Source organism: Macrotis lagotis, chromosome 1, assembly GCF_037893015.1.
Source record: "Macrotis lagotis isolate mMagLag1 chromosome 1, bilby.v1.9.chrom.fasta, whole genome shotgun sequence".
NCBI lineage: Eukaryota > Metazoa > Chordata > Mammalia > Peramelemorphia > Peramelidae > Macrotis > Macrotis lagotis.
The window spans coordinates 230913876-230931045 of NC_133658.1; the positions used below are offsets into that span (position 1 = coordinate 230913876).

General features: G+C 36.5%; 1 protein-coding gene across 1 annotated transcript in view; it reads left to right on the forward strand.

Moving 5' to 3' along the window:
• The window catches only part of CDH13 (cadherin 13), a 1354681-nt gene that overhangs the window by 692932 nt on the left and 644579 nt on the right, over positions 1-17170 (forward strand). The gene's annotated exons all lie outside the window — the stretch shown is intronic.

The following is a 17170-nucleotide window of genomic DNA, read 5'->3' on the forward strand; positions in this document are numbered from 1 at the left end:
GTATATCTACATACATATACATACAAGTATAGTATTATTTCATGCTTTCAAGTCTCATTGGATCTGAATGTGATCCATATAGAAATCAATCTGAAAATTTAGCTTCTTTCTTCCCCTTGGGGGGGGCAAATAAATTCATCTATTTTGTAGAGAACTGGAGAAGGTAAATGCCTTGGCATTGTAACTTATGTCTTATGCCCATGGAAGGGTGGATGATAGATGTGGATCTCTCCTTCAAAAACTGTGATGCTCTTCAATTGAAGGTTGCTCTACAACAAAGCTCAATATATGGTAGAATCTCTCAGAATCCAAAGCATTTCACTTAGTAAAATAATTTCCTGATTACTTTCTTTCATCATAAATAAGTATCTCATCAAACCACTGCTTGGCACTTTCATTGACAAGGATCTCAGTATTCCCATAAAGTTGGCAAGCTATTCCATTTGGAACGTTTCTGAGTGTACTGAGCCAAAATATTTCTCCAGTAACTTATTACCACTCTCCAGTATTTCATGTTCTGTCCCCTGGAGATATTATGATTATGATGATAATGATGATAATGATGATGATGATGATGAAAACTTGTTTAATTTTGTTTCTGTCTATGATTTTATTGATATATAAAGAGAAATCTAGGGGAAGGGGATTCCCTCTACCTGTACAAATTAGATAAGTAATTATTCTTCTATTGATATTCCTACTGTTGACTGATAACAGTGAAAAGATAAATGGATTTTCTAGGGTCCTACAGTAAGTACGTGTCATAGGTAGCACTTTAATTCACATCTTCCTAATTCCATATTCTATATTTTACTCACTATTACTTCTCTAAGTACTTAAGGTTTGCAAAACTTTTTATGTACATGATACCATTTGAATTTCATAACAACCCTGTGAGGTTAGTCACTAGAATAAATATATTGTTATCTCTGTGTTACACATAGGAAATCTGAGGCTCATAGAAGTTAAATTACTTATCCATAGTTACAGTGAATACTTGTCAGAAGCAGGACTTTAACCCAGATCTTTCTAACTCCCCATCCGATATATAGCCTACGCCTCTCCACAAAGTATTCTTAATAGCTTTTTTCTTTTAATGGCATATTTCATTTTGAATAAGAGAAATTTAATATAGGTAAATATCCCTTATCCCACTATTCTCCATTCCATAAACATGAAAACAGTTTAAAATGGGACAGATAGTGTGATATTTTAAAAAGAAAAATGTCAGGATTATTTTAAGTGAAAAGAACAGATTAATGTATAGATTCTACAGAACAAAGATTTTGACTTCAATTCCTGGAAAAATTCTAACATATTTTAAATTTAAGTACAATGATCATCACAAAGAAGAAACCAACATCACAATGATAACATTCCAATCTGACTTTGACAAGAACAGGCCATAACAGACTGAATTCATTTACCTTTTGAACAAAGATCTAGACAATGAAATTCTTCAGATTCAGTTGTTCTCAATTTTTTACATCTCATGTTATTCTAGTAGAAAAGATGGAAATAATGTTAACTAGAAAATAATACAGTTAGATGTATTCTTAACTATCTGAAAGCTTTACTTAAAAAGTAATAATTAATGATAATGTCAACTCATTATGTTCCCAATGTAACACCCCAGATTTAGGTCCTGGAATATGTCTTGTCTACCAATGTTATATACAACTTGGGTAGTTTGATAGATCATATGTTTATCAGATTTAAATTTGGCACAAACCTGGAAAGAATAGCTCACATCCAGAAATCATAGAGTACTTAGTTAAAAAAGACAAATTAGAGTATTGGGTTAAATTCAGTAGGATCAGATTTAGTCAGGTTGAATCTAATTTTGCACATAATTCTTAGGTTAAATATTTGCTTTGGTTCCACATATTGCTTTGTTAAAATCACTAATTTAGGATAAGGAAGACATGACTAGAGTGTATTTTATCTGGGAAAAGATTTGGGACTTTTAGCAGACTGCAAGCTCAATAGGATTCAACAGTATGAAGTAGCTATAAAAAAGTCAAAAAGACAATTTCATCCTGGACTCAGTTAGAAGCACAGTTTATGAAAATAATGAGTTGATAACCCTTTCATATTCTTATTCTTCATGCCATTTCTGTAGTTTTGTGTTCAGAGAGAGCAGCTATGGGTTAATGCAATAAATTGTGATTAGACAGAGTAAGTATGGGAGTAGAAGGAGGAAGAAGAGGAGCTAGAGGCAAAAGAAGAAGAGAGCTGATGAACTACAATTTTACATAGATTTTGTAAAGACAAAACCTTTGATAATACTATGTTTAGAAATAAAACGTTGACCTGATTGCTTCATATAAAATTAGCTTCAGGTTTATGGTTTTTTGAGCCAGACCCACAGATCTAGGTCTGGGCAAGAAGGAAATATGGCAACCAAAGGATAGTGAGATTGGATTATTTCAAGGATATTAAAAATGGTGTTAAAATGCTAGAGTCCCTGGGGAATGATTAGTATTGAGTTCATGTCCAATGATAAGAGTATGAAAATCTAGGAAGTTAGATCTGAAGAATAGAAGATTCAAGGGAATAACTGTCTTCATACATTTTAATGATTGTTATGTGGGAAGGACCAAACATCTTCTATTTAATCCCAGTAAATGTAATCAAGAAGTTTCATTGGAAGTTTCAAAGAGGCATTTTCAGGCTTGATTTCAGTAAAAAAACAACCAAAAAAACTTCCTGATGATAATATATTTGATTAGAAGACCACTGAATTACTTTTAGACTCTGAAATAATGTGATTTTATAAACAATTTAATAATTTTTTGCCTTATTCCAAATTATTATCCCTGAAGGATTGGATCACTTACAACAGGAGTGAATTAGCATATATGTCTTCCTGCATTTCTTCCAACACTATTTTTTTTTCTTTAACATCTTTGCTAATTTGATGATTATAAAAAGGATACTTTAGAATTGTTTTAATTTGCATTTCTCTGGTTATTTATGATTTTGAAAACAATTTTAGATGCTATTTGATTATTTGTATTTCTTCATCTCAAAACTTTATATACTTTTATTGGGGAATGACTTAATCTTATAGATTTGTGCTAATTTCTCAAATATTTTAGAAGTGTCTATTAATATTCAAGATTTTTATTTATTTTTCTTCTATTATGAAATATTGTGGTGTCATTAGAAACAACCTGAGCTATCCATATACTTGCTACTGATTTTGTTTAAAACAATTTAGTCTTACTGTCCTTCCCCTGTCACATTTCTCTCTAGTCTAGATCTAGAGCTCTGACTCTTGCCTTAAATGGGATCACTTGTACTTACATACATACATCACTTGACAAGAACTATTTTTTCATATAAGGCAGAGGTGAAAGATGACATAGTAGAAGCAAGTATCTTGGTGATATAAGAGAAAAAGAAGGGAGAAAACGGGCTCTTGTAGAATGACCTCATTTTTTTTCAGGTTATATAAGACAAGATTCTCAACTCAAAAGAGGAGGGGAAGCTATGGAAAGTTTGAATAGGAATTAAATCTTTGGAAACATTACTGTGGTGAGTGGGCTAGTAAGTTATTTAGGGAGGTGTAAAAAGAATTCCTTGTCACAGTGAGGGCCCAGTGAGCTTATGTAACATATATTTGTAGAACATCATCTTCTTTTGAAGGCATAACCATTCTTCCAATCTTCCAGTTTTGCATTCTTGGTAATATCTTTGATTCTTTGCTCTCCTTTATCCTGCATGTCTAATCTGATGCCAGATCTTTTCATTTCTATTTTGCAATGTTACTAACAAGGAACTCTTTCTTTATACACACATAACTAACACCACATTTGTAACCTATTGAATGGGGCACTTTGCAGGGTCGCCTGCATCCTCTCCCTGTATCATCTTTGTCCTCCAGTTTATTTGTTCGCATAACTTTCAATATGATTTTCTTCCACTAAATCTTAACATATCAGTCTCTTACTTGTTAAGTTCCAGTGGTTCCCTACTTCCTCTATAATAAAATATAAGCTCATCAATTTTATTTTTAAAGCTCTTTTCAAACTTGCCTACAATCTCTATATGCTGCCTTAATATTTCTCTTAGCTCTAATTCCTCTATCTTAAACTAATTTATTGGACATTTCTAATTGAATGTATCATAAGGACTCTCAAACTCAATTAATGCAGAAACGCATTCTCTTTTCCTCAAAAACCTCTTTTCAAAATTTTCTAGTTTTTGTTGCAGGTAGCACCACCTCTCCTGACACCCACATTTGTAACTTTGGTGTCCTAGACTTCTCAGCTTCAACTCCATCCATTTACAAAACCTATTTTTTTGCTTTTGCTTTCTTTACATCTTGTCCCTTTCCCTTCTTTCTATTCACATAGCCAACACTCTAATTCAAGACCTCTTCCATTCTTGAATAGACTATATTATCACCCTTCCTCCCCCATGTAGTATCCCTGCTTAAATTCTCTCCCCTTCCCTGCAAAATCCTCTTTTCTCAAATATCAAAGTGATTTTCCCAAAGCAAGGAACTGTGCTCTTAACCCATTGAGGAAATGTTAATGACTCCCTTTTACCATGATAATGAAAACTAAAGTTCTCTGATTGGCCTTTAAAGTTCCTCCACAACCTGACCTCAGCTTTTCAGTCTTATTATTTAGTATTCTCCTTTCTGCTATGTCTTCCAAGTAAACAGACATTCTTACTGTTTCTCTCACATGTGATTCCATCTTTTGACCATTACCTTTATACTAGTTGATTTTCTCCTTGCTTCCATTTCTAAAATATGCTATTTCTTTCAAAACAAAATGTCATTTTTATATCTATATGGAAGTTTGGCTGATCATGAATTTGCTAGTGATTGCCACAACAAATCACCTTATATTTATTTTATATTATGTATAAAATATATTTTGTCTCTCTAACCCTCCCCTGTACCACACCCAATTGAATAAAATCTCCTTTAAAGGGAGAGATTATTCCATTTTTCTCTTTGTATCCTGTGATATCTTCTACAGTACTTGGCACCTATGAAGTACTTAATGTTGTTCAGTGTTTCAATTGTATCTCACACTTTGTGATCCCATTTGGCGTTTTCTTGGCAAAGTTTCTGATGTGATTTGCCATTTCTTTCTTCTATTTATTATATAGATGAGGAAACTAGTGTTATAAATGAATGAAAAGAAAAACCTGCTAGAGTGAGAGAAAATTGTACATTTTATTCAGGAACCTTGCAAGATATGGGTACCTCACCTGAGGCAAGAATTGATTTTGGAACATCAGGTAATTTATGGTCTGCAGAAACTCTTTCCCCTCCCTCTTGGATTTTCATAAATCTCTCAGAGTTTGAGTTACAATCTAAGAGGTCCACCCATTCTATGATATGCCCCTAATATGATCCCCCCACATTATACAACACATGATTTGCTAATGAACCCCAATCATCACAGGGGGTGTGTGGTTTAATATTCAATTACCTAATGCAAACTCAGTTGCATTAGTTCAAGACCTCTAGGTCACTTGACCTTAGGTTTTGGGTTTGCTATCCCTGGAATGGGATTTGGAAAACTCTCCCAGTCTTGTGATTGGCTGGGCCCTTCCCCCTTTGCAATGGATTCCCTAAGGGCTCCCCTCCACACCCTGTGAAGACCAGCACCCTACATTCCTCACACCAGTAAAGAGGATAAGTGACTTGCCCAGGCAGTATCTGAAGCTGGATTTGCCCTCAGAACTTAAGGACTCCAGGGCTGGTTCTATCTGTTGTACCACATATTTGCCTCTAAAAATAAATGCTCAATGATAATTATTGATGTATTGAAGAAGAATACTATCTCCAACAACTCTGACAGTGATACAACATCTCTTTGAAGAGATCTACTCAAGGGAAAAGCTCTTCCTCCTAAGATAGCTCATTTCAGTTTTGTACAATTCTAATTCTGTGGTCATTTTTCTTACATGAAACTATTATCTGCTTCTTTTCAACTTCTGTCTATTGTTCCCAATTCTACTTTCTAGATAAAAGTAAATAATAGTATAATTACTGATCAAGATTATACATTATTACAACTAAATATTTGTTAATTATTTTCCAATTGAAATCTAATTCTTCTTCTTCTTCTCTATTTCTCTTGAGTATTCCAATATGAAGAAAAATACAAGAAGTATATAAGCAAAGCTGTTTGAAATAACCTCATAATACAGAGAGTCTAAACATTCTCTTAACCAGGAAACATTTTTCCATTGAGTTCAATCAATCTTTTTATGCTATGGTTTCACTTACTTTGATAATCCTGATTTTCTTCCTTTGAAAAATCTAGTTCAGCAATGAACCTCAATTTTAATTCTGAAGGCCATAAAGCACATGACCAGAAATCAGCAAGAATACTATTTAGGGGTGTCTAGGTGGCACAGTGGGTAGAGCACCGGCCCTGACCTGAGTTCAAATCTGACCTCAGACACTTAATAATTAACTAGCTGTGTGGCCGTGGGCAAGCCACTTAACCTCATTTGCCTTGAAAAAACCTAAAAAAAAAAAAGAATAGTATTAAATAGCCAGTGATGTCCTTGACCATGTAAACAAGTGATGCCTTGGCTAAATAGGCAAATATGTGACAGATTAATCAACGCAAATATTCATACCTTTTTCTGGGATTGCATTCACTTACTACCATGGGGAACATAAAGTAAAAGGTCTTGTGTTTGATTCACATGTAGCTGTGTGTCAGTTATTCAATTAATAATCATTTATTAAGTTCTACTATCTGACAGTCAATTGTTCTAAGTGCCAAAGTTAGAAAAAAGAGAGGATGCTCTCAAAGAGTGTTTCTGGTACAATTCTGATTCTAAGCAAAAGTTGATTCCCTTTCTATTGTCTCTGACCATATTATCAAGACAATCAAAGGGCAGCACAACTATTCCTCAAAATTTTAAGGGTTCTATCTCTTCATAGATTAGAAAGTATGATAATTGATAAATATTTTTCTCTTAAATTTCCATGGGGGAGCTTCAGGAATGATATTATTGGTAACATCACATATTTTCACTAGAATTGGGGCATGCTTATTTAAAATCTTCATTTGACTTCTGTCCAAGATGGCAGAGAAAAGACAGGCACTTTGTTAAGTGCTCCTCTTTCCCCTCAAAAATAAAATGAAAGAAACCCCTTAACAGAAATTCAATCGACAAAACCCAGAAAGAGAAGATAGGAGAAGAACACCTACCAATAAGGTCTGTCTCAGGTGACTATGGGTGAACTGGGAGACAAGAGCAGAGAGTCAGTGCAGGGAGAGCAACTGGAGGAAGCCAGAGGACTAACCTCAGCCCCAGAGACTTTGGTGAGTGGTGGGTGTGAGATCCAACTTTAGCCATGGAATCTTTGGCCAGGGGAAAGGAGCTAATGTAGGGTAAGTTCCATCACAGAGAGTTTCAGAGCAGGCCTGGGAACAAGCAGCTGGGCCATGGACCTGAGCTCCATACTTTCAGAGGAGCCCTTTTCCCAGAACAAACAATAAACAACCCTCCACCCCCTCAGGCTCGGGTGTGGGCAACAGAGAAATTAACTCCCTCACCCAGGGCTCAGCATATTGTTCAAGGTCAACTGAGACTCTGCTGCTAAGGGCCTCAAACACTCCAGAGAAAGCAACCAGTGCTCCCTACTGGCCAGCCCTTGGAATTACTAAGCCAAGTGAAGAGAGCTTCTAGGATCTTCAAAAACAACCCCCCAACACAAGATCCTAGAAAGATGAAGAAGGCGGGGGGGGGGGGGGGGTTCGTGGAGAAATATTTAGAAGGAATAGATTCTAACCCAGAGATATCTAGCACTTCTGAGGAAAATGTGAATTGGTCACCAGCCCAGAAAGACTTCCTTGAAGAAATTAATTGGAAAAATTGGGAAAAGAAACTCAAGAGATAATTAACATCTTGAAACAAGTAAACAAATCCTTGGAAAATACAGTTGGACAAATACAAAATGAGAATAACTCTCTTAGATCTTCAATTGGGCAAATGCAAGAAGAAAATGATTCTCTCAAAACTACACTTGAGCAAATGGAAAACTCATTCAAAAATAGAATTGAGCAACTGGAAAAGGAGTTGCAAAAGGTAAATGAAGAATATCTTCTCTAAAAAAAAAGAATGGAATGTGTGGAAAGTAATGACTTCAGGATTCTGTTAAAGATCCTGTTAAAACCAAAAGATCAAAAAAATAGAAGAAAATGTAAAATACCTCATCAGCAAAACCACTAACCTTCAGAACAGATCAAGAAGGGACAACCTGAGAATTATAGGCCTTCCTGAAAACACTGAAGAGGAAAAAAAAAACCTGGACATAATATTACAGGATTTAGTGATGGAAAACTGCCCTGATATCATGGAAACAAAGGGGAAAATAGTTATTGAAAGAATACATTGATCCCCTTTGGAAAGAGATCCTAAAATGAAAACAACCAAGGAATGTTGTGGCCAAATTCAAGAACTAGCAGATAAAAGAGAAAATCCTGCAAGCAGCCAGAAAGAAAATTTAAATACCAACGAGCCACAGTAAGGATTACACAGGACATGGCCCCAGCACATTAAGGGATAGAAGGACCTGGAATGAAATACTCTGAAGAGTATGGAAACTTGGAATGCAGCCAAGAATCTCCTACCTGCTAGAGCTGAGCCTTCTCTTCCAGGGGAAAAGATGAACATGTAATGAAGTGAGAGACTTCAAAGATTTCATGAAGAAAAGACCAGAGCTAAATAGAAAAATTTGGACATCAAACAGGAAGCTCAAGAGACACATGAAAAGGTAAAAAAAAACCCTGCTAGCCAATAAGAAGAAACTAGCTATATACCCACTTGGGCGAAAGATTCTCATAACTTTTGAGAATATAACTCTATTAGAGAGAATAAAATTATCCAGAAGTGATAGACACTCAAAACTTTTCTGTAACTCAGAATGATTTAAAAAGAATACCTCCTTTAAAAGGGGGGGACAGTAAGGAGATGGGAGGATGGAGGAGACTGAATAGGGTATTTACATCAAGACATACTAAAGACCTATTGTAATAGAGGGGAAGAAGGGAGGAGGTGAGAACCACCTGAATCTTCATCTCATCAGACTTGGCTTAAAGTTAATTTACACACACTCAGTTAAGTTAAGAAACTTAACTTTCAAGTATTAAAATGGGAAAAGGGGAGGAGGGACAGAAAGGGGGACAAAAAGGTGAAGTAAAAGAAGGAAGGGAAGAAGGGGAAAAGGGAAAGGGGAAAGAAGGGGGGGTGATATAGGAGGGTAAGCACACTGAAGTTAGCAGTATTCAGAACCAAAACACTGGGGAATATGGATAAAGAGAAAAGGGGGAAAATACAAACAGAGGGAAAATAGCATGGAGGGCAATAAAGAGTTAGTAATTATGAATTTGAATATGAATGGAATGAACTCTCCCTTAAAATGTAAGCCAATAGCAAAATGGATTAAAAACCAGAATCCTACAATGTCCTGCTTACAATAAACTCATTTAAAGCAGAGAGATACATACAGAGTAAAGGTAAAAGGTTAGAGCAAAATATATTTTGCTTCAACTGAAGTGAAAAAAGCAGGGATAGCAATCCTTATCTCAGACAGATCAGCATCAAAAATAGATAGTGTTAAAAAGATAAGGAAGGAAACTATATATTCCTAAAAGGTACCATAGATAATAAAGTAATTTCATTACTAAATATGTATGCACCCAATGGGACAACATTCAAATTCTTAGAGGAGAAGTTGAAAGAGCTACAGGAAGACATTGATAGCAAAACTCTACTAGTGGGAGACCTCAACCACCCACTCTCAGATTTAGGTAAATCGAATCATAAAATAATCAAGAAGGAAGTTAAGGAGGTAAATAGATTGTTAGAAAACCTAGATATGACAGATTTATGGAGGAAATTGAATGGGGATAGAAGGGAATATACTTTCTTTTCTGCAGTATATGGTACTTACACAAAAATTGACCAATTATTAGGGCATAAAAGCCTAATGATCTACTGCAGAAAGGAAGAAAGAGTGAATACATCTTTCTCAGATCACAATGCAATAAAAATCATATGCGATATTGGGCCAGGGAGATATAGACCCATAACTAATTTGAAACTAAATAACATCATTTTAAAGAATGATTGGGTCAAACAACAAATTATAGGAAGAATTACTTATCTCATCCTAAATAATGGCAATAATGAAACAACATACCAAATCCTATGGGATACACTCAAGGCAACTGTCAGGGGATATATTATATCTTTAAATGCCTACATGAATAAATTAGAGAAAGAAGAAATCAATGAAATAAATATGCAACTAAAAAAATTAGAGAAGGAACAAATTAAAAACTCCCAATTAAATACCAAATTAGAAATTCTAAAAATTAAAGGAGAAATTAATAAAATTGAAAGCAAGAAAACTATTGAACTAATTAATAAAACCAAGAGCTGGTTTTATGGAAAAAAACAATAAAATTGATAAACCTCTGCTCAATTTGATTTAAAAAAAGAAAGAAGAAAACCACATTGCTAGTATCATAAATGAAAAAGATGAACTTACCACCATTGAGAAGGAAATTAAAGAAATAATTCAAAATTATTTGCCCAACTCTATACCAACAAATTTGAAAATCTGAGTGAAATGGATGAATATTTATAAAAATATGATGGCCAGATTAAATGAAGAGGAAATTAGAAACTGAAATAACCCTATATCAGAAAAAGAATTTCAACAAGCCATTATTGAACTCCCTAACAAAAAATTTCCAGGGCCAGATGAATTGACAAGTGAATTCAATCAAACATTCAGGGAACAATTGGTTTCAATTCTATATAAACTCTTTGGAAAAATAGGTGAAGACAGAACTCTGCCTACCTCTTTCTATGACACCAATATGGTGCTGATACCTAAACCAGGAAGAGTTAAAACAGAGAAAGAAAATTATAGACCTATCTCACTGATGGATATGGTTACAAAAATCTTAAATAGCATTTTAGTAAAAATGATTACAATGATTACAAATAGGATAATACTTTATGATCAAGTAGGATTTATCCCAGGGATACAGGGTTGGTTCAATATTAGTAAAATTATTAGTATAATTAATTATATCAATAACAGTCCTATCAGAAATCATATGATCATATCAATAAATGCTGAAAACACTTTTGACAAAAGACAGCACTTAGTCCTACTAAAAATACTAGAGAGTGTAGGAATAAATGGATTGTTCTTCAGAATAATAAGCAATATCTATCTGAAACCATCCACAAGCATTATATGCAATGAGGAGAGGCTAGAGGAATTCCCTATAAGATCAGGGATGAAAGAAGGATGCCCATCATCACCACTACTGTTCAATATTGTATTAGAAATGTTAGCCTCAGAAATAAGAGAAGAAAAAGAAACTGAAGGAATTAGAATTGAGAAGGAAGAGACAAAACTCTCATTATTTGCAGATGATGTAATGATATATCTAGAGAATCCCAAAATATCATCTAAAAAAGCTACTAGAAACAATTAGCAAACTTAGAAAAGTCATAGGATATAAAATAAACCCTCATAAATCCTCAAAATTTCTATATATATGACTAGCAAGATACAGCAGGAAGAGCTAGAAAAAGAAATCCCATTCAAAGTAACCTCAGACAATATAAAATACCTGGGAGTCCACCTGCCAAGGCAGACTCAAACATTTTGAAAACAATTACAAAACACTTCTCACACAAATAAAATCAAATTTACATAACTGGGTAAATGTCAACTGCTCATGGATAGGTCAAGCTAATATAATAAAAATGACAATTCTACCAATACTTGTTTAGTGCCCTACCAATCAAAATTCTAAAAACTTACTTTACTGAGTTAGAAAAAGTTGTAAGTAAATTTATATGGAGAAATTAAAAGGCAAGTATTTCCAGGCATTCAATGAAAAAGGTGTAAGAGAAGGTGACTTAGCTTTACCAGATCTAAAATTATATTATAAAGCAACAGTCATCAAAACTGTCTGATGGGGCAGCTAGGTGGCACAGTGGATAAAGCACCAGCCCTGGAGTCAGGAGTACCTGAGTTCAAATCCAGTCTCAGACACTTAATAATTACCCATCTGTGTGGCCTTGAGCAAGCCACTTAACCCCATTTGCCTTGCAAAAACCTAAAAAAAACTGTCTGATAATGGCTAAGAAATAGAGTGGTGGATCAGTGGAATAGATGAGGTGCAATAGCAGGAGATGATTATAGTAATCTGCTGTTTGATAAACCCAAAATTGTCCAACTTTGGGATAAAAACTCTCTCTTCGATAAAAACTGTTGGGAAGATTGGACATTAGTATGGAAGAAACTTATATTAGACCATCACCTCACACCTTATACCAAGATAAGATTAAAATTGATACAGGATTTAGACATAAAAAACTATATTATAAGCAAACTAGAAGATCAAGGAGTAGTTTACCTGTCAGATCTATGGAAAGGGAAGCAGTTCATGACCAAGGAAGAGATGGAGAACATCATTAAAAACCATTAGATAATTTTGATTAACTCAAATTAAAAAGCTTTTGCATAGGCAAAACTACTTTAGTCAAGATCAAAAGAAACATAGTAAATTGGGAAACAATTTTTACAACTAGTATTTCTTTTTTTTCTTTTTTAAATTTATTTTTTATTCTAATTTTGTACAAATGTTTTTTTACATTAATAAAATATTCTTGTTTACAAGTAAACAAAATACCCCTCCTCCCCCATGAATATAAATAGACTTGCTTGGACAAAAAAAGTAAAGGGGAGAGAAAAAAATTAAAATAAAAAATAATAGTAATAATTGTAGGTATGGCCAGGTGGCACAACAGACGAGGCACCAGCCCTGGAACCATGAGCACCCAAGTCCATATCCAGCCTCGTGAACCCAACAATCACCCAGCCGTGTGACATGCAAGCCACCCGATCCCCACTGCCCTGCAAAAACCAAAAAAAAAAAAAAAGAAAAAAAAGACCCAAAATAAAATAAAATAGTAATAAGAGTAGGGGTGGCTGGGTGGCAGACAAAGCATTGGCCCTTGAGCCAGGAGCACCTGGGTCCAAATCTGGCCCCAGACACCCAAAGATCACCCTGCTATGTGGCCCCAGGCAGGCCATCCAGCCCCACTTGCCCTGCACCCTCCCCCAAATAATAATAACAAAAAATGTGCTTGAGTCTTTGTTCCAACACCAACAACTCTGTCACGGGTGGATATCATTCTTTATGATAAGTCCATCACAAAAGTTATTTCCATATTTTTCCACCTTTGCCATCGCTGATCACAACTCCCTTCTTTCTTATTTCTCCACTATCATGTACTATATTTTCTCTCTCCTTTCACACTGACTCTACTGTAGTGTCGCTGAGTGGCGCAGCAGACAGATCCCTGTTCCTGGGGCCAAGAGGCCCTGAGCCCCCATACCACCCCTTAGGCCCAGCATCCACCTGGCCCTGTGGTCCTGGGCAGGCCTTCCAATCCCAGCCCCTTGCAAGAAGTAAGAAAGAAAATGTGTTATATTTGGCCACTCTCACCCCATGATCCATCCTCTCCTCCTTTATTCACATCCCCACCCCTTCCCCCTGCTCCCCACTCCTTCTTCCTCCAGGTGTCTATACCCCATTGACTATATATGCTGTTTCCTCTCCTAGCCATCTCTGATGAGAGCAAAGGTTCCCTCATTCCCCCTTGCATCCCCCCTTCCATATCATTGCAATAGCTCATTGTAATAAAAAAAATCTTATGTGAAATATCTTGGACTATTCCCCCCTCCTTTTTCTTTCTCCCATTCCATTTCCTTTTTTTTCTATTGACTCCATTTTTACACCATATTTTATCTTTGAATTTCATCTTTCTCCTGTGCTTCAACTCTAAAAGCTCTCTCTACCTGCTCTATTAACTGAGAAGGTTCATATGAGTATTATCAGTGTCATTTTTCCATGCAGGAATACATGCAGTTCATCCTCATTAAGTCCCTCATATTTTCCCCCTCTCCTCCAATCTCCATGCTTCACCTGAGTCCTGTATCTGAAGATCAAATCTTTTGTTCAGCTCTGGCCATTCCAAAAGGAACATTTGAAATTCCCCTGGTTCCTTGAAAGTCCATCTTTTTCCCTGGAAGAGGATATTTAGCCTTGCTGGGTAATTCATTCTTGGCTGCATTCTAAGCTCTTTTGCCTTCCGGTATATTGTATTCCAAGCCCTACAAGCTTCCAATGTAGCTGCTGCTAAATCCTGTGTGATCCTGACTGTAGCTCCACGATATTTGAACTGTGTCCTTCTGGCTGCTTGTAATATTTTCTCTTTGACTTGGGAGTTCTGGAACTTGGCTATAATATTCCTGGGGGTTGGTTTTTTGGGATCTCTTTCTCTGGGGGATCGGTGGATTCTCTCCATTTCTATTTTGCCCTCTGCTTCTAGAATATCAGGGCAATTTTCCTGTAGTAATTCTTTGAAAATGATGTCAAGGCTCTTTTCCTGATCATGACTTTCAGGTATTCCAATAATTTTCAAATTATCTTTCCTAAGTCTGTTTTCCATATCAGTTGTTTTTTTCAATGAGATATTTCACATTTTTTTCTAATTTTTCATTTTTTTGGTTTTGAAGTATTGATTCCTGATTTCTGTTAAATTCATCAATCTCCCTGAATTCTATTTTTTGTCTGAAGGATTTGTTCTCCTCAGAGAGTTTTCTTATCTCTTTTTCCATCTGGCTAATTTTGCTTTTTAAAACATTCTTCTCCTCAATAACTTTTTGAACTGTTTTATCCATTTGACCTAAGCTGTTTTTTAGCATGCTATTTTCTTCAGCATTTTTTTTGGATTTCCTTGACTAAGCTGCTGACTTCATTTTCATGTTTTTCCTGCATCTCTCTCCTTTCTTTTCCCAGTTTTTCTTCCAACTCCGTCATTTGATTTTCAAAGTCTTTTTTGAGCTCTGTCATAGCCTGAGCCCAATTTCTGTTTTTCTTGGAGTCTTTAGATGTAGGAGCTTGTGCTTCCTCATCTTCAGACTGAGTATTTTGATCCTTCTTGGGCTCATTTGCAAAATATTTCTCAATAGTCTTCCTCTTGTTTCTTTGCTTGCTCATTTTCCCAGCCTGGGCCTGGTTTGGGGTGCTTCCTGAGCTTTTGGGACACTCCCACAAGGGTCTCAGTGTGTGAGGCTCTGTCTTCCCTCCTGGTCTGTGAATGACCATAAGCACCTCCCTCTGCCCCGGGGCTTGGGGGGGGGCCCTGCTGTTCTATTGGGGGGCCTAGACTGTGATCAGGAACTGAATGTGGTCAGAGCCCCAGAGTCCTGTTCCAGGGGCAGAGGACAGAGCTCTGCAGTCTCTCTCTTTTTACTCCCCTCCCTCAGCTCAATGGGCTCATGCCCTGGGGGCTCCTGCTTAATGTCTCCACCTGCTTCTGTTTCCTGGATCAGGGGTGGTGAAAGACCATGCTGCTTGCTGTGTGCCCTGAGGACTGGGCTCCATGTGCTCACTCTGGCAGTGGTCCCTGCTGTTCCCCCACTTTGTGCCCGGTGTTCCTCGGGGTGCAGCTCAGGAGACTCCCCCACTCATGTGAGCTGAGACTCCCAGTGCCCTGGTGCTGCCTCCGGGAGGCTGAAGTTCTTTGGCTCTGGCGGGCTACCCCTCTGGCAGGCTGCCTCTCCGACCCCTGGGAGCAGAACCTTTCTGCTCTTTTCCAGGTTACCTTGAGTAGGAGAACTGCCTCACTGGGTCCCTTTGTGGGTTCTGTCTCACGAAAGTTTAGTTAGAGTCCTTAGCTGATGAATTTTATCAGAGAGCTCCTAAGACTGGATCCCTTCTTGTCGCCATCTTGGCTGCACCCACTGTAAGTCACAACTAGTATTTCTGACAAAGGACTCTTCTCTAAAATATATAGAGAACTGAGTTAATTTAAAAAAATACAAGCCATTCCCCAATTGAGAAATGATCAAAGGATATGCAAAGCCAATTTATAGCTGAGGAAATCAAAGTGATCCATAGTCATATGAAAAATTGCTCTAAATTATTAATTATTAGGGAGATTCAAATTAAAGCATCTCTGTGATACCACCTCACACCTCTCAGACTGGCCGATATGACCAGAAAGGACAATGATCAATGTTGGAAGGGATGTGGGAAATCTGGGACACTAATACATTGTTGGCGGAGCTGTGAACTCATAAGACCTTTCTGGAGAGCAATTTGGAATTATGCTCGGAGGGCAACAAAAATGTGCACACCCTTTGATTTATCAATACCCCTACTGGGTCTAAACCCTGAAGAGATTATGAAAAAGGGTAAAAACATTACTTGTACAAAAATACTCATAGCAGCCCTGTTTGTGGTGGCAAAGAATTGGAAATTAATGAATGTCCTTTATTTGGGGAATGGCTTAACAAAATGTGGTATATGTATGCCATGGAACACTATTGTTCTATTAGAAACCAGGAGAGATGGGAATTCAGGGAAGCTTGGAAGGATTTGCATGAACTGATGTTGAGTGAGATGAGCAGAACCAGAAAAACATTGTAATAGCAACAAGGGGGTGATGGTCAGCCTTGATGGACTTGCTCATTCCTTCAGTACAACAATCAGAGACAATTGTGGGCTATCTGTGATGGAGAATAACATTTGTATCCATAGAAAGAATTGTGGCATTTGAACAAAGACCAAAGACTATTACCTTCAATTTAGAAAAAAACAAATTATCTTATTATGTAATTTTGCTCTCTCTCATCCTTTATTTTTCTTCCTTAAGGATATGATTTCTCTGTCATCACATTCAACTGAGATCAATGTATACCATGGAAATAGTGTAAAGACTATCAGACTGCCTTCTGTGGGGAGTGGGGGGGGGGAGGGCAGCAAGAATGAGGGAAAAATTGTAAAACTCAAAATAAATAAAATATTTAAAAAAAACCCCTCTCATTTGCATCAGTATAATGTAATTTTCTAGAGAAGATTCCTAGAGAAGATAATTTGTGCTTCCAGAACAATGTGGCAAAATAATTATTAATCCTCCCAAGTTTTATTTTTGAAGAAAAGATTTTTACAACTTCCAGAAATGTCCTAAAAGACTAGTAATCACAAATTTCTCATCTTCAAAAGTTGATTAAGGGGAAACTATACAACCCTAACTTAGAAGCACAAAGAAAAGTCAGTGCCCCTTACCTTCA